Raw genomic sequence first — 27216 nt, 5'->3', positions numbered from 1 at the left:
AAAGCCCTCAAGGTACAGAACATCACCACCTACCCAGAAAGTTCTGGTGCCCCAGGCCCTCCCATCACAGGCAGCCACCATTCTGTTTTCTCCCACTGGAGGTTAGTTTTGCCTAGTTTAATATTTCATATAAATGGAACCAGACAGGGGGTACTCGCTACTGCCTGGCTTCCTCTAGTCAGCATAACGTGTTGGGGCTTGTCTGTGTAGTCATGTCTTATCGGGCACTGATTCTTCTTATTGTTGAGCCAGCAGCTTTAAAATCATTGCTGCAAAGCAGTGATGAGCCTTCCTCGTGGAATTTGGAGGTGGTTTCTTATTTCTAGTTTCCAGCCAGATGGCGTCAAGCACAAAGACTCTTTGTAGCCAGTTAGAGTTAAAGGGGCTCAGAGGCCTTTGGGCCACTCTCTTAAGAGTCTCAGCATCTTGGCCAGGGCATCCTCTCTCTGATCGGTTTCTCTCCCATCTTGAGACTCCTGTCAGTGGGGGTTTATGTGCAGGAGGAATGGGAGGGCTGGTGGATGGGCACCTTTGACATTTGACTGTCTTGGGCTTAAAAGAAAGGTGAGACTTCCCTGGTGGTTCAGCAGTTAAGAGTCCATGCTTCCAAAGCAGGAGGAGTGGGTTTGATCCCTGGTCAGGAAACTTAAGATCCCACATGCCACACTGCCCCCCAAAAAATCTGAATGATTTTTGTTGTTGAGGATTTCATTATGCTGAGTACGTGCTAGAAATATAAGACCAGTTGGGTGCAACAGCTGGAGTTGAAAACAAATTCCTGTTTAGCTTTTCTGTTAATGAACTAACCAGAAGCTGAAGTTGCTAAATTCTCTGATGGAAAATGGAGTCACTTTCTTGCTTCCTCTCCCTAAGTTTTTGCTCTCTCTCCCTTCCATCCTTCTTTCCTCCATTCTCCTCCTCCATCTCTCTGTCTCTGTCACACACACACACACACACACACACACACACACACACACACACACACACACACGACTTATCTGAAAGTTCAGGCAGATCTTTTTTCAAGGTCACTGAGATGTTTGAGAGGCAGAAGGAAGAGGGTGGGGAAAGCTTGGTGCGACTTGATGATAAGGACCCAGCGCCCACTCTCTGGGGCCAGGTTATTAAGTGACGTGACGAGTTTTGGATACCGCAAGGGTACATGCTGGCACCTGCCTCATTCTCTCCTGCACAGGGATTCTGGAACCTACACAGGAGACGTGCTGGGGAAGATATTACAAATCCTTCCTGTCCTGGACCAGTTGAAGCAGAATGTGACCCCAGGCCCACCACCACATGCTCGTGCCGATGCTTGTCATGTCTGACTCTTTGCAACCCTATGGACTGTAGCCTGCCAGGCTCCTCCATCCATAGGATTCTCCTGGCAAGAGTACTGGAGTGGGCTGCCATGCCCTCCAGGGGATCTTCCCAACTCAGGGACCAAACCTGCATCTCCTGCATTGCAGGTGGATTCTTTACCTGCTGGGCCATTGAGGAAGCCCCCCACTCCCCACCCCCATTGTTAAATGGGAAGCCACAGTTTAAAATCACATGGGGACCCATTTTCACATACATTATCGCCGCTAATCCTAATAATCACCAAAGGCAGGCAGGTTTTAGTAAGATCTTCTTATTTGAGCTGAGCCAGCTGATCTCAAAATGGACATTGGAGCAGAGGGCAGTCTGACTGTAGTGGCCACGTCCTTCCCCTTCCCACCCTCCCTGTATGTGGATGGGGGTCATGGCAGGATGGCTGGTTGGTCGTTCATTGTTCACCATCTGCCCCGTGTGACTTGGCGGTGCTTGGTGGGTCCCTCCCTTGGGGAGCAGTGGACTGGGAAAGAGACCCCGGACGTGGCATGGAGTCCTGGGGTACAGAGGGAGCGTGGTGGAGGGGCACCAGCTCTGGGTGTGGTAGGCAAAAGACTCGTTCTGGAGGGAACACATCTGCTTAGAGTGTGGAGGTGTGAGACAGAGCTCAAAAGCTGAGAGCCAGCCAGGAAAGAAGACCCAGGACCTGATTACTTTATCACCTTTCTCGTAAAACGATTTCTCAGCCCAACCATCAGCGCACTGCGGCATGGCTTCTCACCATGGATCCTCTCTGCGTTTGAAAAACTAAATGAAGATGCTTCATCATAGGTGTTCTTTAAATTGCAAATTTCCTTGAATTTTAAAAGATTTTTTTTCTGCTATTTTTTAAAAACGATTTTGTTCAGTATAACCACATGTTAAGAAGATGTTAAAAAAACCCCAAAACTGTGACTTGAGAGCTGAGAAATCCTGAACAAATGCTGCTTATGTCCTACCACTCCTGGAAGGCATGGGTGTTCTGTAAGAAGAGTTGAATCTTACGAGTTGTCTGTAATTTTTTTCTTCCTGGTGGAAACCTTGTAGTCTAGCATACTGTTAAAAGTCTGGGCATTAACTAAAAGCCCAGTCTTGTTACTTTCATTTACCTGCTTGCTGGGAAGTTATCCTACTTCCTTAAACCTCAGTATCCTCATCAGTAAAATCAGATTGGTAATACTGCATATAATCCAAAAAGTCATTTATTTACAGTTTGTTTCCACTTTGCAGTTTTATACTGTCATGGAATGAATAGGTGATTTTTTTTTTTTTTTTTAGGTGATTGTTTTTTCTTATCTTTTTAAAAAACTGAAGTTTAACTGGCTGACCGGTGCTGTTTTAGTGTCAAATTTATAGCACAGTGATTCAGTTACACACACACACACACACACACACACACACACACACACACACACACACACACACACACACACACACACACACACACATATACTTTTTCAGATTCTCTTTCATTATAGGTTGTTATAGAATATTGAGTATAGTTCCCTGTGCTATACAATAGGACCTTTTTATGTATCTATTTTATATATAGTAGTGTGTATATGTCAATTCCAAACTCCTGATTTATCCCCCGCTCCCTCTCCCTTCCCTGTTTGGTAACCATGCATTTGTTTTTTATGTCTGTGATTAGACTTCTTAATTTTGCTAAGCTACTGGGTGTAAATAGTAGCTCCTTGGTGTTTTAATTTGTGTATATATGATTCTCAGAAAGAGAGCAGCTTTTCATTTGTTCAGGAATCATTTTTTTTCCCTCTTTTGTGAAATTCCAGCTTGTGTCTTTTTGCTCTAGTTATCTAGTTATTAGTTAGTTATCTAGTTATTTTTGCTCTAGTCATTTATGTTTTTCTAGTAGGTTATTTATGTTATAGTGTAAAAAAAAAACCTTTTTTTTGTTTTTTGTTTTTCTTTTAATTAATTTATTTGACTGTGCCAGGTCTTAGTTGCGGTATGTGGGATCTAGTTCCTGGACCTGGGATTGAACCTGGGGCCCCTGTGTTGGGAGCATGGAGTCTTAGCCTCTGGACCACCAGGGAAGTCCAGTTTATGAGTTCTTTATATATTCTGAATACTTACCCTTTGTTGGATGTATGTGCTACAGGTATCTTTTCTTAATTGGTAGCTTGTCTTTTAACTTTATTTGTGATGCATTTGGAAAACAAATTCTTATTATTTTTGTGTTATCTTTATTATGCTTCCCAATGCTGACAGCTGCTCCCTGCACTGACAGAAACAGCCATCACTCCTGGCAGGCTCATCTCAGACGCCTGGGACGCAAACACAAACACACATAAGTAGAATTTCCTGCCGAGACCTACTTTTTAAAAACTGCTGATTCTCAGATCACTGCATCAACCCACAGCACAACTGACAACTCAGATTTTCCCCTACGAGTAGCTCCCAGCTCTGATCTAAACCCAGTCAATCCACAGATGGCAACCTCAGGTCAAAAGGTTCTTAATTTTACTGTGACAGGATTTCTGTGTTTTCTCTCCTGGTTAGAAATACGCTCTTTTAAAAGATTGGAGTATCGTTGATTATAATGTTGTGTTAATTTCTGCTGTATAGCAGGGTGACTCAGTTATATAAATATTTTTTTCATAGTCTTTTCTGTTACACTTTATTGCAGGATATTGAATATAATTCCCTGTGCTCTACAGTAGGACTTTGCTGTGTATCCATCCTATACATAATAGTTTGCATCTGCTAATCCCAAATTCTCAATCCAACCCTCCCCCGCACCCACTCCACAAGTCCGTTCTCTGGGTCTATGAGTTTTTTCTGTTTCATATATAAGTTCGTTTTAAACATGCATTATATTTTAGATTCCACACATAAGTGACGTCATATGGTATTTGTCTCTTGTCTGACTCACTTCACTTGGTATGATCATCTCTAGGTCCATCTGTGTAGCGGCAAATGGCATTATTTCCTTTTTTGTGGCTGAGTAGTATTCCGTTGTGTATATGCACCATGTCTTCTTTATCCATTCATCTGTTGATGGACATTTACGTTGCTTCCATGTCTTGGCTGCTGTAAATAGTGGTTTCTGTGAGCATAGGAGTGCATGTATCTTTTTGAATTATAGTTTTGTCTGGATATCTGCCCAGGAGTGGGATTGTTGGATCACACAGTAGCTCTGTGTTTAGTTTTTTGAGGAACCTCCACACTAACAGTGTAAGAGGGTTCCCCTTAGAAGGATATTCTTTATTTTCTGCTGAAAGTTCCGGATGCTTACCTTTCTGAATTAAGTCCTTAATCTTTTTGGACTTGTGTGTGGGGTGTGAGGTAGGGATTCAGTAGCCTTTAGTGTTTCCTGCACTGGTTTCCCAAGCGTGAAGAGGAGGATAAACACTCCAGCTGCTTACACAGTTCTGGGCACATGCATGGTGTTGTCTAAGGGTAGCTTATTGCTATTGTAACCTTCAGTCACCTGGTTTTCCTGTTGATGAGTGCATTTATTCATGAAATCATTAATGCGTGTATTTTAGGAAAGACAATTGAGATAGATTTGTGTTGGTTAAGAAACCAACCTGTCCTCCACAAAACTCTGACCTAGTATTGTCAGAAACTTGATCTGTGAGTTTAATCAAAGGGTAAATCATAATTAATGAATTAGTTGATTTGAGCATCTGTTTCCTTTTGGATGTGGTTAGTGATTCAGGATTTCCCTGGCATCTTACAGAAGACCTTCTACCTCTGCCCTCGGATAATCAGATAGTCTTTTCTTATAAGGTTCATTTCATTCCTTTGGAATTTGCTTGTTCAGCTTTGTATTGCCAGAGATGTCCCCTCTAAATACATGAATACAGGGGCTGGGGCTTCAGCCAGGCTGTGCTGGAAGCTCTCCTGAAGCTCATCCCTGCTTGAATATCTGGGAGCAGATTGTTCAGGTTGCCCAGAAATCTTGCTTTGGGGGCCTTTTCCGATCTCTCAGCTGTGCTGTAGTGGAAAGGAGAGGCAGAGAAGTACTTCTTGGAAAATTAAAACTGCTTGACCATGCTCCTGGGACACACTGAGTGCACACAATGAAATCTGGAAAGTAAAACATGAAACTTTATAAGGTGAGCATAAAAAGCACCATAAAAATTGGAGGAATGTTGTCAGTTATATGGCCGAGGATGGTTGCCCGTTTATTGCTCGGGTGTGGTCAGGGAAATCCACTCTGAGGCTGGAGGGCTCCTGGGCAGAAGGCATGTGGAACCACGGGCTGCTGTTTGTACCAGGGAACAGACACCCCAGTGCCCGGGAGAGCAGCCTTCAGCCTGGGTTGTAAAGTTGCACTCCATGCTCGAGGCTTTTCAGAGGTGCTCAAGCACCTTGGGGATGTAAATTTGTTAACCTCCTGCCAATTTCCAGGGAGGTGGAAAGATGGAAAGATTCCTGGTGAAGAAGGACTTTTCTCTCTTCTCCTCCCTCGGCGTTGTTCTCATGGACCTCTGGAGTGGATTCTGTAGCAGATGTTGTTGCTACCCTGCCTGGATCCCCCCTCCTGGCCCTGTGTGTCCCACGCTTGGCTGCAGCGGGGCCAGTTGCTCACACCTCACGCCTGGATCCTTCGCTGGAAGATTCTGCCTTGCTGGAGAGCAGCTCCGTACCCTGCAGACGACTCAAAGGAAACATCTCATTCCCTACCTTGGGGTGCCCTGTAGTGAGTGGTTGACATCAGTGACTGATGGCAGGGATTGGGGTATAAAACCCAGCCCTTAGCCTCCGGGCAGCACAGAGTCTATAGTCCAGTTAACTCCGGGGCTCCCTGCCAGATCAGACCGCAGCTGGCCTGCTGTCAGCCCTCACCTTTTCCTGTCCACGCAACTTCCCTCGCTTTGTTACAAGTTTCCCTTCAGAGCTCTTTCTCCAGCACCCACTGGTGCAAGAATTGCCACAGCAGGCCCTTCTTCTAGGGAGCACGACCCAAGGCAGTCTCGTCTGTCCCTCCTCCCTGGCCATCACACTCGGCTCTGTCCGTGGAGTGTTTACTTTGGAGTCTCTTCTGCCCCGTGAGGTTGTTCGGAGGTCTGATTTCACATCTTGCCCATCTTTAGACTTCCACCATCCTCCTAGCCCCAAGCCCTGTTCACCCTCACTCCTTAATCATGGCTCTCATATTTCTTGTCTTGGCTTCATGGTAATGACATCTGCTGAATTGCTAAAGCCAGAGATTCTGTGACTCTGTCTCATTCTCTGTCCAATGCTTAAACAGTCATCTGAGCCCTTGCTGCCTCTCTACCCTGTTCTTCCTGCCCTTTACCTTGGCTTAGATGCTCCTCACTCTGACCTGGACACTCATGGTCATCTTACTGGCCTCCCTGAACCCATGCTTGTATTCTTCAGCACCGTCTCCGTGGGGTCCGTCCCAAAGCCAGTGGAATCCTTAAAGCTCTTAGCAACTTCCCGTGATCTCCAATCAGATACGTGCTCTAGTACAGTGCTACCCAATCCTCAGCCCCAGTGCCCACGCCCATCTTGTTTCCTGTCTGACCCCCTGCACCTCCCAGCCTGGCAGGTGCGGATCTTTTTTTTTTTTTTGGCTGTGCTGCATAGCTTGTGGGAATCTTAGTTCCCTGACCAGGGATCACACCTGTGCCCTTGGCAGTAGAGGGTGGAATCCTAACCATGGACCACCAGGGTGGTCCCAGGTGCTCTGTCCTTTGAGAATGGCTCATGTGCTACACACGGGCAGGAGCTGTTACCACCTTGCCCCCTTCTGTGGCGGTACTTTCACACGGCAGGTCTGTGCATCTGCCCGTGATGCTGAAGCCACGTCTTACTTATTATTGTGTCCATAACAGGAAGCCTCATGTTTTGTACACAAGAGGCAGGAAGTTAAAAGAAGTTTTTTTTTTTAAATTTATTTTGAATATAAAAAAAGAATGTACGTGTATAACTGAGTCACGGTGCTTGTACAGGAGAGATTGGCACAACTAAACTCTACTTCAATTAAAAAGTAAATCTATTCAAGTATAGTTGATTTTAAAAAATTATTTGCCTTTGACTGTGCTAGGTCTTCATTAAGGGGCGTGGGTGTCTCACTGTGGAGGCTTCTCTTGTTGAGGCATTCAGGCTTAGTTGCCCTGGGATCTTCCCGGACCAGGGATCGAACCTGTATCCCCTGTGTTGGCAGGCGGATTCTCATCCACTTGACTAGTGGGGATGTCCTGCAGACTTTTTAATTGAGTAGGCTCTAATCTTTTTCGTTATTAGTAAAATAAAAATTGTGAGTTCCTCCTCCCTCCTTAATACTTGATAGTGTCTGCTGTTTCGGGAGATACCTCACAGTACAAGATAGTCTGAGTTCAGTTATGCATTTCAGTAATTTGGATTTTATTAGTTGCCATGGGATCTGCAGACTTTTGAAAAATAACCACACATTATTCCCATCAGACAAGGGTCATAAGAGCAAACGTTTTGCAGAGTGTAGGCCCTCCAGCTCCAGGTCAAGGCTGGCAGTCTTGGGGTCCTGAGCGGTCAGGAAGACGGGCTGTGGGTTCACACCCCACGTTGGATAGGGTAACCGCTGCTCAGCTCTGGCCTCTTGCTGCCACGGGTTCATTGTGGGCCTAAGGTATCCTCAGGTATTTTAAGAGGAACCAGATGTGGATTTTTGTGAGAAGCTCTTATTTTTTAAAGATTGGCATCTAGTTCAAAATTCAAAATCTAACCAAAAGAGGACAAAAAAGCCAAAATAAAACAGAACACCGTTTTCTGGCCAAAACCAAGTGGACTAGTGGACTTGAGTACTGGATCCTGTGTCTCCCGCTGACTGTCATTGGAAGCTCTGGTCTGCATGGTCTCCAGAGCGCGTCTGCAGGGACTCTGGGCCCCCTGGTCACTGGTCCTGCCACTGGGACTAAAGCATAGACCTAAGTCCCTGGTGGGGTTTGACCCTCGCTGGCTGATGTGGAAGGGAAGTTTAGGGAATTACCTTCTGCATAGTGACTCCCAGGTCCGCTTTGTGGGTGTGGCTTGTTCCCTGTTCATGTGAAACCACCACCCGGGCCTGGATGGAGCTTATCTCTAAGTGACAAGTGGGTGTCACTCGTGGGATTTATTTTAAAATCACCGTTTGGTTTCTTAATGTGTTTGTTGGTAAGGTGGTGGAGGGTGGACCTGCCCTTTCTACTCAAGCCCAAGCTCTGGATTTTTCTAAGTAAATATGTTGTAGGCATTAGCTGCTACTGTTGCTAAGTCGCGTCAGTCGTGTCCGACTCTGTGCGACCCCATAGATGGCAGCCCACCAGGCTCTGCCATCCCTGGGATTCTCCAGGCAAGAACACTGGAGTGGGCTGCCATTTCCTTCTCCAAAGCTTGAAGGTGAAAAGTGAAAGTGAAGTCGCTCAGTCGTGTCTGACTCTTAGCGACCCCATGGACTGCAGCCCACCAGGCTCCTCCATCTATGGAATTTTCCAGGCAAGAGCACTGGAGTGGGGTGCCATTTCCTTCTTCATGTAGGCATTAGAGTTGCCTTTAAATCTATCCAAGTTTGGGTGAAAATGACAGGGGAACATTGGGAAATGGGGGCCACTATAAGGAAGAAGGTGGTTTTATACAAGTCCTTCTCTCCATGTGTCTCTATGTGAATATATTAATGCTTTAGCAGGTCTGTTAATTTAGAATAGGGATTTCCATTTGAAAACTTATTTTGATAGAAGCTAACCTCTCAGATCATCTAGTCTGATCACATTCTTATTTTAAAAATGTATTGCAATTGGAGGATAGTTGCTTTACGATGTTGCGTTGGTCCCTGCTGTACAAGAGTGTGAGTCAGCCACAAGTATATGTGCGTCCCCCTCGTCCTGAGCCTCCCTCCGGTCCCACCCTCTAGGTAGTCACAGTGCGCCAGGTCGAGCCCCCTGTGTTGTACATAAACTCCCCACTAGCTGTCTATTTTACATATGGTGGTGTGCGTGCTTCAATGCTGCTCACTCAGTTTGTTCCATTGTCTCCTTCCCCACTGTGTCTACATTCTTGAAAAGAAAGTTGTTACCACACACAGTGTAAAAACAGTTCTACTCTTCTATTTTAATTTTGATAATATTTTACTATAATTTTTGCAATTTTTAATTTTAATAATTTCTGTTCTTTTTGCATTAAAGCATTACATTTAGCATTCCTGGTGGGAAGGCAGATTGATATGACACTGATGGAAGACAGATGTACAGTCTTTTTAAAAAAAAAATTTATTCGTTCATTTGACCATGCTGGGCCTTAGTTGCCAAAGATTGTTAGCACGCAGGGTCTTTGATCTTCGTTGCAGCCTGTGAGATCTTTTGTTGTGGCATATGAATTCTTAGTTGCAGCACGTGGGATCTAGTTCCCTGACCAGGGATTGAACCCGGGTCCCCTGCTTTGATTGGGAGTGCAGAGTCTTAGCCACTGGACCATAAGGGAAGTCCCAGATGTACAGTCTTTATCAACCTTAAGAGTGTTCATGTGTTCATGTTCAGACTTTTGGACTCTGTGGGAGAAGGCGAGGGTGGGATGTTTCGAGAGAACAGCATCGAAACATATATATTATCTAGGGTGAAACAGATCACCAGCCGAGGTTGGATACATGAGACAAGTGCTCGGGCCTGGTGCACTGGGAAGACCCAGAGGGATCGGGTAGAGAGGGAGGTGGGAGGGGGGATCGGGATAGGGAATACTTGTAAATCCATGGCTGATTCATGTCAATGTATGACAAAAACCACTACAATATTGTAAAGTAATTAGCCTCCAACTAATAAAGATAAATGAAAAAAAAAAAAAGAGTGTTCATGTGGTTTGACCCAGTGATTCTAATATATCATCTGATGGCAATCAGAGAAGTCCACCAGAATAATAATAATGCATGGAGATGTTCATTGATGTTATTTATAACCATGAAAAATGGAGAATAGTCTAAATAGGGGAATAGTTAAGAAAGTTATGCTTCACCTGATAAAATACTATTCAGATATTAAGTGATGTTTCTGAAGAACTTTTAATGACAGCAGAGTTCATGCTCCTAAAATAATGTCAAGTGGGAAAAAGCTGGTGTCAGTGAAAATATCCATCCGTGTCTGACTCTGTATGTATATAACTAGACTGTAAGATTTTAATGGCATATTTCAAAACATTAACAGTGGTTTTCTTTGGGTGGTATAATTATTCTTCAGAGTTTTCTCAATGAATGCCTCTTGCTTTTATAATCAGGAAAAAATTAATTTTTTCCTTTTAAACTATGAAAAAACTGTCTGTTATGTGACCCAGCAGTTCCACTCCAAGGTGTATACGTGGAAGAATTGGCGGCAGGGACTTGAACAGACACTTGTATGACAGGGTTCACTGCACTCATGAGAGCCGAAAAGTAGAAACAGCCCAAGTGTCCAGTCGTTGACTGGATGAGCAAAATGTGGTCCCTCCACGTAATGGACCATGGTTCACCATAGGCTGGTAAGGTTCTGATGCACGCTACAGTGTGGATGAAACTTGAATGCACTATGCTAAGTCAGATAAGCCAGTCACAAAGGGACAAATGCTATAGGATTCCACTTATATGAAATTCCTAGAGACAGAGGTCACCAGGGGCTTGGGAACGGGGAGTTATTGCTAAATGGATACAGAGTTTCTGTTTGGGGTGATAAAATTTTGGAGGACTTTCCTGGTGGTCCTGTGGTTAAGAGTCTGCTGACAGTGAAGGGGGCATAGACACTATTCCTGGTTGGGGAACTAAGATCCTGTATGCCCTGAAGCACAGCCAAAAGATTGAAAACAGAAAAGTTTTGGGAATAGATAATAGTGATGGTTACACAAGATTTTGAATATAATTCCATATAATTATACACCTACAAACAGTTAAATGGAAAATTTTATAATATATATTGTTGTTGTTCAGCTGCTGAGTAGTATCTGACTCTTTGAGACCCCATGGACTGCAGCACACCAGGCTTCCCTGTCCTTCACTATCTCCTGGAGTTTGCTCAGATTCATGTCCTTTGAATCAGTGATGCTATCTAACCCATCTCATCACAATAGAAATATTCAGAAAAGACGAAACTGTGTTGGCTGATTGGACCATGTATTTGCTTTGATTGACAGTGGCTGTCAATCATGGTTCATTTATCTCCATTTTTGTGTTTGACTTTGATGCCACAAATATCCCTGTGCTGTAAATGTGTTGTTTTGAAGGTTTCGGGTGCCAGGCTCAGGTCTAAATAATGGAGCAGGGGGTTCACGTGGCATCTAGGAGAGTTTGAGATTTATAAAGCGAAAGGTGTTACTCTTCATCTCAGGCCACATATTGAGTTTTTGCCAGGGAGGAGAAGGAAGAAAGGAAAGGTTTGGTGAAAACTGGCAGCCCATAACAGTTCTGGAATATTCAAAAGTATTCTGGCAAATCAGACAGCTCTTGAAGAAATACAGCCTGTGCATTTTTGCTTCGCAAATTCATTTGGCAGCAAGAAGTGCTGAAGGAAGAGCTTTACTTATCCTCTCTGCTTCCTGATATTTAAGGAACTCATTTCACTTGCAACTTCACATGAGTGTGTTTTCTCTCCCTTGTGAAGGGGAGGCGGCACCCTGCTGAGACACAAGAGAAGGTGGGTGGTGGAGGCTGCTTCTCCTAAAGGTGACTTTTTAGCCATCCATCTAAAAACGCTTATGGAAAGTAAGCAGTTGGGGTCAGTCGGGATCTTCAGCAGGCAAGCAGCCAGATCCCTCTCAGGGGAGCTTGAAGTGTCTAGACATGATGCTTTTGAACTCTGGGTACATTTCCAGATCATTGTTCAGCTCTTCGCTGCTTCCGTTGGAATTTACACAGTTCACAGAGGTCTGTTGCACGAACGCTCAGCTCCCTTAAGTCAACTGAACAAGTGACCACTTCTCTGTTCATCAAAGAGTCTTGTATCTTCAGTATGCCTCCCCTGAGATTTATTTATTTACTCAAGATGACTCTCATTTTCCTTTTCTCTTAGCTTTCGGAGTAAGAGCTAGCTGGGTCTGTGTGTGTTACTCTCCTGTTTGCAGCAGACGCCTGTGTCTAAGTGGTTATTGAAGTGTTCAATATAAAATATTTATTTTTTTTGTTTTGAAGTTATTTCTCCTTCAGTATTAATATTGTAAGTTTCCATCTCCATGTTTAGCTTGAGGAGAAAACATGCTCTGAGTATTTCACTTTCTCATTGAACAAACGTTGAGGATTTGCCCTCCTTCGTTCTTGGCCCATTCAGCAGTGACTAGCTCTCAGGCTCTGTCCTCAGGGAGTTTGTGTCCTGGGGAAGCAGGTGGACAAATACATTTCAGAGTCAAAGAGGTTGTGGTATCAGTAAGCACAGGGTGTGACAGGAGCCCAAGAAAGGTGTCTAATTTAATGTTGAGCGATTGGGAGGACTTCCTGGAGGAAGTGACATCCACAGAGTCCTTTTTTTTAAGGTTTTTTTTTTTTTTGATGTGGACCACTTTTAAAGTCTTTATTGAATTTGTTACAGTATTTCTTCTTCTTCTTCTTATTTTTGTTTTGTTTTTTGGTCACAACACATGTGGGATCTTAGCCCTCAACCAGGGATCGAATCTGCACCCCCTACATTAGGAGGCAAAACCTTAATCAGTGGACCACCAGGGAGATCCCCCACGTTGAGTCTTGAAAGATAATAGGAGTCAGCCACATCAAGGGTTGTGGGGTTGCGCAAAGCAGAGGAGTCCAGAGGTGAAAAGGGACATCGTTCATTTGGGAAGATTTAAGAACTTTGGTGTGAGAGTCACATGGTTCATAAGGGAGGGTCAGGGAAGACGGGTTAGGAGTAAATATCGGAGAGGTAGGTAGATACGACCTTCCGAAGGTCACAGGACTTTCAGAAAAAATGTAAGCAAAGAAATAATTTGATCAGATTTTAATTTTTTTTCCCCCACTCTGTGTGGTCCTGTAGGATCTTAGTTTCCTGACCAGGTAGCGAACCCGTGCCCCCTACAGTTGAAGCAGGGAGTCCTAACCACTGGACTGCCAGGGTTTTCCAATTTTAATTCCAGATTTTAATTTTAGCAAACTTACTCTAGCTGGAGACACACATAATTATAAATAAATAAATATATGTGTGTGTGTGTGTGCATGAGGTAATATAATTATGTACAGTAAAATGGCCAGATTTTAGTCATTGGCCAGTTTGGTTGATGAGTTTTGACAATTGTATACACTCGTGTTACCCCCACCCCAAACCAGATATGGAACATCTCCATTCTTTCAGAAAGTTCGTCCATGTCCCCTTCCATTCAATCACCCAACCTCCCCCCTACCCCTACCCTGGCCACTTTCCGACTTTTATCTCCAGTTATGTCTTTCTTGGAGTTCACATAAATGATGTCATACAGTAGAGGCTCTGTTATGTCTGACATTTTTTCAGCCAACATAGTTTGGAAGTCATCCACATCATTGCATTTGTACATAGAAGCTCCTTTTTATTGCTGAATTAGTTATTGCTATGTTAGTTACTGCTGATTCCATTGTATGGATGAACCACAGTTAGTTCATCCAGTCTTCAATTGGACATTTGGGTTGCTTTTAGTTACTGGTTTTGATAAATAAAGGTGCTATAAATGCTCTTATGCAAGTCCTTTTTTGGGGGGAATTATATTTTATTTCTCTTGGGTAAATAACAGTGGGATTTCTAGGTCTGCTTATCTTCTAAAGAATATATATGGGTTGAAGGGCAACAGGGAGGCTATGGTGTATGGTTCAACTGAGAGATGGAAGTGTCCAGAAGTAAATCCTGGAGGTGGAGCACGGTGAATAAAATCCCTGTACTGAGGAAGTTGAATAAACAGGAGGAGGTGATGAGCAAGATGGAGACAAGAAGTGAAAGGCTCACTGGCTGTGGGAATGAAGGACAGTGTTTTCTCTGAGCCGGTGAAGGAATGCAGGAGGGGCAGAGGAGGGGAGGGGCAACAGGTTTCGTTTGGGACGGTTAAGTTTGAGATACTTGGCAGCAGGAGAGAGGCCAAGAGGCCGTGGGCTCTGTGAATCTGGAGGCTGGAAGGGCGACCTGGCCAGCAGGGGAGGAGCAGACAGTGGTCACCATGGAGACGGTATCAGAGGCCATGGGGGTAGAGGAGATGACTGGGTATAGGAGGAAGACCCACCTAAAACAGGGAGAAGATATGGTAACATATCACCAATGGTGCAGCCCTTGGTTTCTGAGTATATGAAAGAACTGCTTAATATCAATAAGACAAAGATAACAGTCTAATAGAAAATGGATAGATGGTGTGTGTGTACTCTGTGCAAACATGTGACAGGTCCACTTGGATTTGTGCTCAGGAGCAGAATTATCGCCCTTCTAGAGAGGATGTTCTTTACATCTATTACAACCTCCATAGAAAAATGGTTTGTTGGATGCTGTAATAATAATGAATGTCCTCTCCAGAAGGGTGATAATTCTGCTTCTGAGCACAAATTCCAGTGGGTGTGTCACACGTTTGCACAGAGTACACACACACCAGGGTTAACAGTGACGTTGTTTCTATGCACACGAATTGCAGGCAGCCCAAGGGTCTGGTCCATCAACTACAGAATGAATAAATTGTGGTGTAGAACAGGATGCATGAATCCCACAAACGTAATGTTAGGGGAACAAAAGCAAGTTGCAGAAGACTGTGTAAAACATTTTAAACTTGAGTAATGTATTACATATTGCTTAAGGATTCACAGCCAAACACAGTAAAATTGGGGGGGAAATGTTAAATTGGAGTTGTTTCCTCCAGGAGTCTGGGAGGGGTGCCTTCGCGGTTCCCTCTTATCTGGTCGATGATGCTTTGTTTTCTTGATCGGTGCTGAGTACTTGAGTGTTCTTTGTGTGTCTCTCTGCCTTTTTTGCATTGCTGGGTGATTTTATTTTATTTTATTTTTTTATTAGTTGGAGGCTAATTACTTCACAACATTGCAGTGGGTTTTGTCATACATGGATATGAATCAGCCATAGAGTTACACGTATTCCCCATCCTGGTCCCCCCTCCCACCTCCCTCTCCACCCGATTCCTCTGGGTCTTCCCAGTGCACCAGGCCCGAGCACTTGACTCATGCATCCCACCTGGGCTGGTGATCTGTTTCACCATAGATAATATAGCCAGCAATCCCACTCCTGGGCATACACACCGAGGAAACCAGATCTGAAAGAGACACGTGCACCCCAGTGTTCATCGCAGCACCGTTTATAATAGCCAGGACATGGAAGCAACCTAGATGCCCATCAGCAGATGAATGGATAAGGAAGCTGTGGTACATATACACCATGGAATATTACTCAGCTGTTAAAAAGAATTCATTTGAATCAGTTCTAATGAGATGGATGAAACTGGAGCCCATTATATAGAGTGAAGCCAGAAAGATAAAGAACATTACAGCATACTAACACATATATATGGAATTTAGAAAGATGGTAACGATAACCCTATATGCAAAACAGAAAAAGAGACACAGAAGTACAGAACAGACTTTTGAACTCTGTGGGAGAAGGTGAGGGTGGGATGTTTCGAAAGAACAGCATGTATATTATCTATGCTGGGTGATTTTAAAAGGGTGGGAACCCAGGACAGAACCTTGGGAGCACCCACATGTGAAGCAGTGGAATTTATTTATTTATTTATTTATTTTTTAAAGCAGTGGAATTTAAAGTGTTCATTTCCTTTTTTGGCTGTGCCACACAGCTTGTTGGACCTTAGTTCCCAGGCCAGGATTGACACCTGGGCCCTCAGCAGTGGAAGTGCAGAGTCCTAACCACAGGACCACCAGGGAATTTAGTTTAAAGTGTTCTGACTCTGACTCACAAAAGAAATATTTTCTGTTGCACGTATACACATGTAGACAAGTTCCAACAAGGTGCAGAGATCAATGTTTAATTAAAGGTCTTTATTCTTTCTTAGGTGATATATCCTAGTAGTTTCTATTTTATTTCATTTTCTTAAAAAAAATACTTGGGTTGCACCTCTCTATGCCAGTGGTTCTCAAATGGGAGTGATGCTACTTTGATGATGTCTGGAGACATATTTGCTCTGTGCAACTGGCATCTGGTGAGTAGATACTTGGGATGCTGCTAAACAGCTTCTAAGGCACAGGGTGGCCCCCACAACAAAGAACCATGTGGCTAAAATGTCAGTAACACCAAGGCTGAGAAACTCTGCTCTGAGTTGATTTCTTGACGGTTGAAGACTTACAGTTTGAAAAGCAGTGATGGAGGCAGGGGAAAAAGATGGGTCAGCCAGATACAAGGACAAGGAGGAGTGTGCGTGGGACTAGGAAGTGGAGAGAGGAATAAGGGGGTCAGTCTGAAGTGTGCTGGTGGAGTTTGGCAGCTAAGACCGGGCTGGTGTGAGTTTTGCCGGAGGTGCGGGGAAGGAGGCCAGAGTTAGCAGAGGGGAGAGAAGATGGCAGAGACGTCTCTAGAAGCTTGGCTGTGAAGAAGAGAATGATAATTAGAGCAGATTGTAGGTTGGAAGCAGGATGTTTTTCTCGAGATGGTAGTCTTGGCACATTCAAGTGATGACAGAGGGGAGGATGGGAGAACAGTTTGAGGGCATGAGGGAGAGCTGACAGAAAGGAGCCCGTGCCTGGGAAGTCAGGAGTGGATGGAGTCCCAAGCAGGACAGGAGGGAGGGAAAAGGGCACAGAGGAAGAGGAGCTTGGAGTGAGGAGGAGGAAATTGAAGGCATTCTTGCTTCATTCCTCTGCGAAGCAGGAAGTGAGGCCATTTTCTGAGCGTGGAGAGGGAAAAGGTGGAAGTGGTGGGTTCCACAGTTTGCGTAAGGTGGAGGAGGTGTGAAAAGGCCTTTTGAAGGGCCTAGGAGAAATACCAAGCAGGTGTTCTTGGCAGCTCTGAGGGCCTCTAGAGAATGAAGACCCAGGAACCTGTTACACCATCAGCTTTAGCAAATGTGTGGTTTTCTCCTTGGGTGTTGAGTGTCCTGGAGAAGGGCACAGAGGAGGTGATGGGATCTGCCTGGGTGAGTGTATGTGGAGCACAGGGTAATTGAGATCCTTGGCCAGTGAGTGGTCAACGGAAAATGGAGGAGGAAGGAGATAGAGACAAAGGACTCAAGAGAAGTGGAAAACAGAGGGACCAGCAGATTGGAGCATCAGGTTAAATGGGGGCATTGGTGTTGTCAGTGAAGCCATGAGAGAGATCTGAAAGGGAAGGAGTTTATAGAGGGTGAAAAGAGGTGGAGTAGGTGTTTGGAGGTCTGGCCAGAGGTGGAGCAGTTCTGAGTGGTGATAGGAAGGTCCAGGATGGATCTTTGGGAGGAAAACAGTAATGCAGAGAAGAAGCTTACAGAATGAGGACAAGCAGTCAACTAGGCAGCGTGCTTGGGGACTTCTAAGGTCGCTCAGAATGACAGCTAGGCTTGGTGTCTCGAAGATGAGTCAGGCGGCAGGGTCTTCAACTGATGGGAGGGAAGGACTGTTAGAGGAAGAAGGAAGTGTCACCCAAGCGTGGAAGCTCTTAGTTTGGCTTTGTGGAAGAAGAGGGCATGGTGTGCTGCCATTGAAAGTGGCCATTTCAGCCAATATAGGAGGAGGGGCTGGGTAAGAGGTGGTTCCAAGGGGTATGGGAAGAGGAATCGAGATGGGAATCAGGATGGGGATGTGGGTCTAAGATTGTGGGAAAGGATGGCTGGGGGCAGGAAGGAGCTTCAGCTTGGTGTAGGGCAGAGAGGCGTGATGGGAACAAGTAGCCTTGTGGTTCTCTAGCTCCCCTGATGGTTGGGAGGATCCTGTCTCCCCTCTGGAAGCAATTTGGGAAGTGTTCTGCTGGACCTAAAGTGATGCTGTCCTAATTTCTGACTTGGAGCGAGTTGGCTATGCCTTCTCTTTTGTGAGTGATGAGCCTCTGAAGAGGATGGAGAATCCATACGGCCAGGACTTGGCACTCAAAGGTCTTTTATGGCATCTGAATGTTTCATGGTCCTTTTGACTTTCTAGAGGCCTGTCTACTGGAGATGTGAATATTCCCAACTGCTTTTTTTTTTTTTTTTTCTGGTTTCTAGAAGACAGGAGCACAGGAAGAACAGCTCAGTTCAGTTGGTTTAAGGGTTCAGTTTCATTCAGTATCTCTGTAAAGTGGTGTTGTTGCAGGAAGCGGGACCCCTTCCAGCGCCTGAGAGTGGGCTCTTGTCTAACACTTGGAAATGAGTTGTCTAAGGAGACACATGAGCTGACAAAGCAAAAGGTTTTATTGGAAAGGTGCCTGGGAGAACCCAGGAGAACCGCTCTGCCACGTGGCTCGCAGTCTTGGGTTTTATTTTGGATTAGTTTCCAGGTTGTCTTTGCCCAATCAGTCTGACGGAGTCCTTCCTGGTGGCACATGCATTGCTCAGCCAAGATGGATGGAGGCGAGAAGGATTCTGGGAGGTGGTCAGATACATGGCGTCTCCTTTTGACCTTTCCAGATTTCTTCTGGTTGGTGGTGGCTTACTAGTTTCATGTTCTTTACTAGGACCTCCTGTCATAAAATACTCATGCAAATGGCTATTGTGGTGCCTGGCCAGGGTGGGCAGTTTCAGGCAGTGTCCTTCTAACCGTGTGATAGCCATGTCTGGTTCTTTCAAGTCAGCAGTGAATAAACCTTTCCTGTTACAGAGAATGGAGTTCCACTGGGGAGTTGCAACACATTTTCTTTTAATGGCTTAAATGAAGTGTTGCCTTTTTCCATGAAAGTTTTATATATTTGACCTATTTAATTTTTTTCTTTCAGGAAGTAAAAGACATTTTCTTACCCCTCTTCCAGAAAAGAGAAACATTGGATTTTTTGTCAAGGAAATACGATGGGTTCTATGGAAAATTGATGGGCTTTGAAAATGAGAAAAGCGTAGTCTTTTTCCCCTTTTTTAAAAAAAAAAATCAAAGTGAATTAAAATAAATGATTATTTTAATGGAACTAGGTATGACTGAGTGGCTTTCTTTCAAAAGCTTTAGTATCAGGATGAAAAATGATGCTTTTCCTGTGTTTTTCCTAAAAATATGAACATTTCTTGGAAACAGCATTGGCATCTGTACCAGCATTTAATGAACAGCAGCCTCTGTCAATTATCAGAGAATGGTGTTACTGAGTCCAAGCTCTGTCTGTTCGCTGCATGACAGGCCAATAATCGGGAGATAGGTGTTGAGGCAAAGAATAGCGACTTTATTTGGAAAGCCGGGCATCCAAGAAGATGGAAGAGTAGAGTCCTAGAGTACCATCTTATCAGGGTCAGGATACCAGTTTCTTTTATGGAACAGAGAAGAGGGGAAATGTAGGTGGTGAGGAAGTAAAGTTAAATGGCCATAAGTCTTGTGAAATATCTCCTGGCTTGGTCAACCTCGGGGAGGGGATGTGGGGATGTGTTCATTTCTTCCTTCTGGCTGCCATTCACAGGTGGGCAGGGTCAGAAGGTCTCCCTGTGAACTGAACAAAGGCACTTTAGTTGAACATTCAGGCAGAGGGACAGGGTTCCCCACACAGGTCATTATGCATGCTTACAGCTACAGACAGCATCCTTTTAGTGGTTATAGTAACAAAAGCAGCAGAGAGCAAAGGTTGAAGGAAGCAGATCCAACATGGGGTCAGGTTTTGTTCTTCCCTGTTGCAATGGTGGTTGAAAAAAATGGAGTAAAAATTGTATAGAAGTAAAAATTGTATGGCAGGGCTTCACTGGTGGCTCAGTGGCAAAGAGTCTGCCTCCCAACGCAGGAGACACGGATTCGACCGCTGCTCCAGGAAGATCCGACGTGTCATGGAGCAACCAAGCTTGTGCACAACAACCACTGAGCCTGTGCTCTGGAGGCTGGAAGCTGCGGCTACTGAAGCCTGCGTGCCCTCGAGCCTGTGCTCCACAAGAGAAGCCACGGCAGTGAGAAGCCCGTGCACCACCGCTAGAGAGGAGCCCCACCTGCTGCAGCTAGAGAAGAGCTGATGCAGCAGCAGAGACCCAGCACAGCCAGAAATAAATAAATAAAAATGTTAAACATTATAAAAAAAATATACAGGAAGAGCTCACTCAGTGCAGAACCTCAAATTGATTTGTTAGTGTAAGACAATGGCAGGAGAAAGAAAAGTAGTTAAAGCATGAGAAACGGAACCAAAGGAGAAGTGAAATCTTGGAGAAACTCCAGAATGGGCTTTTAAAGGCCAGGTTGTAATGTTCAGATGGGGGAAGTTACAGAGTTTTAAAAAAAAGTTCTGGAGTTGAGAAGGGATGGTAGAGAGGCGATGCCTATAAAGGCCTCAAGGGGAAAGAAAGATTTTTCTCACCAGAATTGTGACTTCACATAAAAAATGAAAACACATCAGCTCCTGATTGTAGAAATCTGTCACTTCATTTTTTATTTCCAGAGCGCTTTGTGTTAATGCAGCATACTTTCTCTACCTTAAGTATGAAAACAGACTCTTTCTTACAAGTATTTTTTCTTCTTTTTGTTTCCAAAGCAGTATGTTCCAAGATCCGTTGCGCCGAATGGTGTTCCAACAGGCTGTTCAAAGGAAATAAGGAACTTTGTGTTCAAATAAGTTTGAGAAGTGTTGTGTTAAAAAAAAGTTAAACAGGTTTATTTACAGCACAATTTGTCAGCGACTTTCATATCAAACATGCATCTTTGGATTTCTACGATATATGGGGTGGATCTTTTAAATTTCTAAATAACCATTTGGTCTCTTGTTTCTTTCTGGTACTCTGGTTTTGCTGTAGGTAGCAATGTACCTAGTTAGAAATTTTCACCTCCCTGGACTCCTTTGCCATTAGAAGTGACCCAGTACTGGCCAAAATGAGATGTCAGTCAAGTCTTGCAGGGTGTGTCTTCCAAGGAAAGCCATTGCTTTCTCGATGAACAAGGTTCAGGGACACTGACACATCTGTGCCATAAGTTTTCCTGCTGGAATGAGCTCTAGCCAACTTGCACCAGGAGAACGAAAGCCACGTGCTAGGAGTGGCATATCAGGAAGCTGGAAGCAGTTCCTGAAGCTGCTCCATGGGCCTTAGATATTCCATCTTAGACGAATTGTTCTGGTCGAAAAATAAAGCCCTGTTTGGTTGAACCATTGTAGTTGAGTTTTTATGACGTGTTGTTCAGTGGCTAAGTTGTGTCCAGCTGTGCGCGACCCCATGGATTGCAGCAAGCCAGGCTTCCCTGTCCTTCACTGTCTCCTGAAATTCGCTCAAACTCACGTCCATTGAGTCCGTGATGCCATCCAACCATCTCGGCCTCTGTGGTCCCTGTCTCCTCCTGCCCTCAGTCTTTCCCAGCATCAGGTCTTTTCCACTGAGTCGGCTCTTTGCATCAAGTGGCAAAAATGTTGGCGCTTCAGCTTCAGCATCAGTCCTTCCAGTGAATATCCATGGTTGATTTCCTTCAGGATTGACTGATTTGATCTCTTTGCTCTCTGAGAGACTCACAGGATATAGCTGAATGCAATCCTAATTCATACAAGGGTAAAGTAGGAAGCAATCTTTCAACTTGTTTAGACTGTGGGGACTTTTGTTTTTGAAACTGTGTGGAATACCCTTTGGGAAATGCTGCCTTCAAGAAGAGAGGAGGGATGGGTAAATTAAGGAGTTTGGGATTGAGATGTACACACTACTGTGTATAAAACAGAAAAACAACAAGGATCTACTGTATGGCACAAGGAATTATATCCAATATCTTACAATAACCTATAATGGCAAAGAATCTGGAAAAGAATAGATTTATATGCATGTATCACTTTGTTATGTACCTGAAACTAACACAAATTGTAAATCAACTATACGTATTTTAATTAAAAAAATAAAGGAACAAAAGAATATGGATACAAAGGTAGTCATAGATATTTAGCCCTTTTTCTACAAGTGTGACTTTTCTGATGTTCTTTGTGGAATACATGTTTTGAATTTTGTTTTTTTCTTATCTCTGATCACATGATACCAATATTCCATAAACACAGACCTGATAATGGATTGACTTTCGAACAGTAGTTTTTGTATTTCTGTCTTCTCCTGTCAACATCTTTTGGTACCTTCAAGTTAAACTTCCAGTCTCGATGGAGTTATGTGGGTTTGAAAGTGTATTCTGGGAGTTGTGCAAGTCTGAGATAGATGCCAGGGCGTGTGTCATCTGAGTCAAGAGCAGGGTATTGGGGCGTGGGGCGGGGTGGTTCACACAATAATTATTGGCTGGCAGCATGCAGATAAACTTTTAAAAGTCACCTTGATATATGAGTCATCCTGGAACTCGGAATTAGTGGTTTTTCCGCAGGCTCCCCCCCAACCCCCAACCCAGGCAGGTTAAGATAGATGCCAAATGAACAGGATGTTTTGGTTATGTGTTGCCTGTTTGTTTTTTTTTTTAAATCAATACCTCTGAATCAAAGTTTTGTAAGGACCTGAGTGCTCGTTTTTCTGTAGGGTTTTCAATAACATCTGCAAGTCTCAGTTATTTTCCTTAAGGATTTTGCACTTTAGGATAGAGGTGATGTTATAAATGTAACTAACGTGATCTCATCCCTCAGGGGTTTCATGACCTTATTTTACTGGTTGTGGCTCGTGTTTAATTTATTCTCTGTCTTTGTTCTTCATTTTGATCATGAAGCATAGCCCTTTGGGGCTTTTAAAACTTTTCGCCCCTCACCTGTGTGGTTTCCTCCCAGTTCTTGAGCAAGGGTTAGGGGTTGTGGTGAATGAGAGAAACTCCAAGGCATGAACGTACAAAGATATGAGAATTCACAGTGCAAATCTCTGCTTTAGTGCAGCAAGTCCCCTACATACAAACCTTCCAGTTGCAAACTTTCAAAGGTGCAAAGGTCAGGTGTGAGTGAAACTGCAGCCGGCCCTCCCTCTCCTGTTGCCGACGACCCTTCAGCTCCACCACCTCCCAACTCCTCTCACTCTTCCGGTCAGTAACTCTTCCTGCCCGTTCACTAAATGCCAGCCCGTGAGCCAGCCGCTGTACTGTCCTGCTGTACTGTAGGTATTGTAAGATTAAAAATGTTTTCTTTATTTTTTGTATTTATGTTTGTTTTTATGTATTATTTCTGTGAAAAGTATTATAAACCTATTGCAGTCTAGTGCTATAAAGCTGATTGTCTTCATTGGATACTTAGGCTAACTTTGTCGGTGCGCATGGGCTCAGTCGTGTCCAACTCTTTGCGACCCCGTGGACTGTGGCCCACCAGGCTCCTCTCTGGAATTTTCCAGGCAAGAATACTGGAGTGGGTTGCTGTTTCCTACTCCAGGGGAATCTTCCGACCCAAGGATCGAACCCACGTCTCCTTATCTCCTGCATTGGTAGTTGGAGTCTTTACTGCTGTGCCACCTGGGAAGCCCTCAACTTTCTTGAATTTTATGAATAAATTGGACTTTCAGAAGCATTCTTGGCAAGAAACTTGTTTGTATGTTAGGGACTTACTGTATTAGTGAAAGAATTCTGCCATCATCCATTCACTCAGACTCTTACCCAGATAAGGTGTTTCTAGTTAATTACATCATACAAAATTTTCGGAAGAGCTGAATTAGAAAAGGCTGGAGATGAAGGGGCAGGCAGGTATACCGATTGCAGCAGGAATGATGGTTACAGCTTAGTGGGTGACCCTGGAATGATCACAGGAGAAAATCAGCCATCAGGGGCCATTTCATGAAGTGCTGGCCTTCTGTCCCTTCTAAACAGGCTCAGAGAGTTAGTTATATTAGTACAATAATAAAGTAGTTAAGGTGACCCTGGGCAATCAGGAGAAGCAAATTTGGCATAGTTTGTTCAGTTTATGAAGGCGGAAATGTATGTGGGGTGTTTTAGACTCAGTTATTGGGAAATTTTACTAAACAAGGATTCAATTTTTATTTATTTGGCTGCAACGGGTCTCAGTTGCAGCACGCAGAATCTTTGGTTGTAGCATGTAGAATCTAATTCCCTGACCAGGGATCGAACCCAGGCCCCCTGCATTGGGAGCACAGCGTCTTAGCCACTGGACCACCAGGGAAGTCCTCAAGCAAGGATTGGAGAGTGCAGATTCCTGTGAATAAGGAAGCATAAAAGATTTGTTTTAAGGGAAGCAGTTAAGTAGTTGGTGGCCAAGTTTTTCTTTAGGAATTAAAAGATTCTGTGGTTGAAAATATCTTCTAAATATTCTGGAGTTTCTCTTACATATAAATGGCTTTGGTTCTGATGATAGCTGAAGAAGTTTTAGGTTCAACTTTTGTAAAGAATACAGTTTTAATCTACCTTATTACTATTATTTTCATTCTTCAAAAAGATTTTTTTTATTGGAGTAAGTTGATTTACAATGTTGTGTTAGTTTCAGGTGTACCACAAAATGAATCATTTGTGGCTCAACTGGTAAAGAATCTGCCTGCAATGTGGGAGACTTGGGTTCGATCCCTGGGTTGGAAAGATCCCCTAGAGAAGGGAAAGGCTACCTATTCCAGTATCCTGGCCTGGAGAATTCCATGGACTGTATAGTCCATGGAGTCACAAAGAGTGGCCACGATGAAATGACTTTCTCTTTCATACATATATATATAATCCACTTTTTATTTAAGATTCTTTAGTTCCCCCCCCCACCCCTGAGGCATTTTATTTGTATGTATTACATCCCCGGAGAAAGAATCCAAGGATTTTCCCTCCTGTGTGTTTTTGTCTTGCTTCTTCATGGCCCATGATGACAGCTGAGGTTGTCAGTACAGTAAAACCAAACTGATGAGATGGGAGCAGACTATTCTGCCATTTTTCTAGATCCTTGAATTGCACATCAAACCTGGGGCTGCTCACTCCACACTTGTTTAGCTTCCCTGTGAAGTTCACAATTTCCCCAGCCCATGATCTTCAATGATTTCAAATTCACCAGTGTAACCATGCTTCATCATCACAGAAACCTGATGATGACTTTGGAGCACGGCCTAGTAAGTACCTGGTGTTTGCCTTTCTTTTCGGCATTGTTGATATTCTTGAATCAACAATGGACATTCATGTGCACCATTCTGGCAGCACTGAAATATGACAGGAAGAGAGATTCTTTAGTTTTAATCTACTATAGATATCAAATGTCAGTGACTCAGGAGTGGTCCAGAATTTGTGGCTTTTATTTCATCTTTGGTTTTGTATATGGTTGAGGTTGTTCCTTATTTCTCCTGCTGCCTACTTCAGTACCGTTCATATGTTGGATTAATAACTTCTGCTTGAGAGTCACATTCAGAGTGCTCTGTGTAACACTGTATCCACACTGCTCTTCAAGCCAATTGGTGAATCTTTATAGTATGCCTGTGTATTTTTCCTTGTCTTACATTACACTGTCTTTGGGTGTGTTGGCTTTTTGAATATGTTTATGGCAAATGGGCTGAAAATTTTCATGACCTCTTGCTCTGTCACCCAGAATTTGTAGTAACTTTATGAGGAAGTCAGCTGAAGTTTTGAATTTATTCCAGAGTTTCTCAACCTTCGCACTCTTGGCATCTGGGCTGGGTAAGTCTTTGTTGTGCGGGTGTGATGTGTGTGTTGTAGGATGTTTAGGAGCGTTCCTCCACGCACTAGCTGTCAGTAGTCTCTGCTTGAGTTATGACGACCAAAATGTTTCCAGACATTGCAAACATCCCCCGAGAAGCCAAAGTGCCTGAGCTGAGAACCAATGGTTTATGATAGACAAAGAATGGCTTTTTGTTATTGTAAGAAAATAAACAAGCAATTGGAGACTGCTAACTGTAGGACAATTCCAGCATAAAGTCAAGTGTACAGAGGAAACATTCTTCAAAGAAAACATATAGGTGAAAAAATAAATATAATACTATGTGATAAAGGCTATCATAGTGATAAAGATGAGGGAGTGGTTATCTTTGCAAGAAAGAGGTCAGCAGAAGCACAAAAATGGCAGAGAGGAATGAGTTGGCAATGGTTTTCACAACAGAGAAGTTCATCGTGAATGAAGGTTAAATGACTCTGTATTACAGTTTGCGTTACTGTGCTTCTTGTCCCAGCATAGGTATTAATAGCATTCATCTTACTCTCAGAAATGCTCTATTTTGAACAACACATGGTCACTCTGATAAGGGCTTAGAGACTTGAACACTCATGGACAAATGATGTATTTGAGGTGTAATGCATCCTCTGATATTGTCAGGTTATAGTTTGGGGATGGAAGGAGATGTAGAGAATGGCTGGAGATGAAGTTGGGACCAGATGCAGAGGGCCCTGGGAGATCTTCTGTGCCATATTATGGAGATTGGATTTGCTCCATACATTCTAGGAACCATGTCAAAGCTTCCACATGAGGCGGAGTGTTAGGAAGACAGCCATAGGGAAGATAAGCTTTCTGAGCCCTTGAGACATTTCAGTGTGATCCATATGGTCTGTGCATCTCCAAAACACTTCCTCTTAGAGAAAATAGTTCCCTGAGAAGTGATTCTTGGCCACATTTTGCTTGGTTACATCCAGGTACTGTTCCTGAGTCCAAGCTCATACTGCTCACTGCACGATAGGCCAGTAAATCGAGAGACAGGGTGTTAGGGCAAGGAATAGCGACTTTATTCAGAAAGTCCGCAGCCTGAGAAGGTGGTGGACTCATGTCCCAAAGAACCATCTTACCTGAATTAGAATTCAGGCTTCTTTCAGACTGAAAGGAGAGGGTGTGGCAGGTAGTTGCAACTTCTTGATGCAGGAATCCTGTTACCCAGGTAGGTCTGGTCACAGTGTTCCTGTAAACCACCACCAGGACAAAGGTTATTCTCTATTCTGTAACTTTTTATCTCTGTATGAATGGAAAAGTGTTAATACTTTTAAAGGTCAAGTCTGGGAGGCAGAGCCTTGCAAATGACTGTGTATTTCAGGGTGTAGGCAACATTCTTTTACAAAAGGTGCAGGCTAAGCACAGACCACAGAGCACAAAGGTTAGAGCTAATGGAATAGGTCCCATA

The 27216-nt window shown here is 43.8% G+C and overlaps 1 protein-coding gene and 1 non-coding gene across 2 annotated transcripts in view; one reads left to right on the top strand and one right to left on the bottom strand.

Moving 5' to 3' along the window:
- The window catches only part of OSBPL10 (oxysterol binding protein like 10), a 311518-nt gene that overhangs the window by 34278 nt on the left and 250024 nt on the right, over positions 1-27216 (top strand). The gene's annotated exons all lie outside the window — the stretch shown is intronic.
- TRNAG-CCC (transfer RNA glycine (anticodon CCC)) lies at positions 24221-24293 on the bottom strand. The gene has a single exon. It is a non-coding gene; the product is annotated as a tRNA-Gly (tRNA).

The sequence above is a fragment of the Muntiacus reevesi genome, chromosome 4, assembly GCF_963930625.1.
Source record: "Muntiacus reevesi chromosome 4, mMunRee1.1, whole genome shotgun sequence".
Taxonomy (NCBI): domain Eukaryota; kingdom Metazoa; phylum Chordata; class Mammalia; order Artiodactyla; family Cervidae; genus Muntiacus; species Muntiacus reevesi.
Note: the sequence above shows the minus strand (reverse complement) of the source record. Positions and strands in the feature narration are given on the sequence as shown.